This window comes from Octodon degus, unplaced genomic scaffold (genome assembly GCF_000260255.1).
Source record: "Octodon degus isolate 3935 unplaced genomic scaffold, OctDeg1.0 scaffold00016, whole genome shotgun sequence".
In the NCBI taxonomy this organism is placed as follows: domain Eukaryota; kingdom Metazoa; phylum Chordata; class Mammalia; order Rodentia; family Octodontidae; genus Octodon; species Octodon degus.
Genome location: NW_004524592.1, coordinates 13,824,201 through 13,825,400, shown reverse-complemented (window position 1 = coordinate 13,825,400; position 1,200 = coordinate 13,824,201).

Sequence of the window (1,200 nt, the reverse complement as noted above, 5' to 3'; positions counted from 1 at the left end):
AAGACCAAGATAAAGGCAGACCTATATAACAAGAAATATAACTTTTGTATCTGATAAGGTCAGTCAAATCCTCTCAGGATTTACCCTGAAACCCTGTACCGCAGTTTGTAGATCCTTTGTGAGTGTCAGCCATGTGGATGAGTCACGGCCATTGCTTGACCAATTTGCTCTCTGTGAAAGCCTGAGAGAATGTTTTCCCTCCATGTGACTCTCCTTAGACATACTCTACATCATTGATCACTTTCCTCTGTGGCCCCATAATCTCCTTGATCAGAAAATTTGGGACACCTCTGAGTTATAGTCATACAGTCTATTGAAAACCTGAGTGGAAGAAAGAAGCTGGCTCTTTCATGGATAATGAGGAATACATTCCTTTTGCTTTCTTGGCATAGCAAACTGGAACCTTCTTTTTTTTCTGTCACTGGAGCCTTTGTCTTTTCCTGCTTTCAGACTGGATCAGAGATAGTGTTTCTGTGTGTAGAGCCTTGAATAGTTTGAACAGAAATGACATCGTTGGCTAGTACATTAGTGACTGATCTGATATTTATTGATATTTTTAATTTTTAATTAATTAATTAATTTATTTATTTATTTTTGCAGAACCGGGGATTGAACTCAGGCCCTCATGCTTGCCAGGCAAGTGCTTATTCTACTGAGCCATTTCCCCCACCCCTTATTGATATTTTTAAACATTCAATTATTTTCATTAACTGCATTTCTATCAATTAGGGTCTCATTTAGTTTAACAAGCTCTTTCTTTAAAATACAAAGAAATAGACTAGCATTTTTCTGGTCTAACATATTAGGAGTTTAGAAGTCACTCCTTCACCTTAACAGTAAGTAAAGTGGTGAACATACTGAAAAACCAACAACTCTTCTTAGAATCAAAGATGTGTGGTTATTGGGTAAATCACTGCCCCAGTGTTGGAGAGAGGGATACACAGAAGCAAACATTCACAGATTTCTGGGGCATAATCTTTTGAGAAGAAATATCTGAGGCAACTAGAGCTAGAGTTTAAGAAAGAAGCCCTAGTGTGTACTGGTACAGTATTTAAGTGTTGAAGCCTTAGCCTCAGCGTTGTCAGTCCAGGGTGGGTGGTTAGCTTGCCAACCCATGGCGTACCACAGCACACCACTGCTCTGGGAAAACACAGCTTCCTGAAACTCTGAACCTGGTGCCAGTAAAGAACTAAAAGAAGG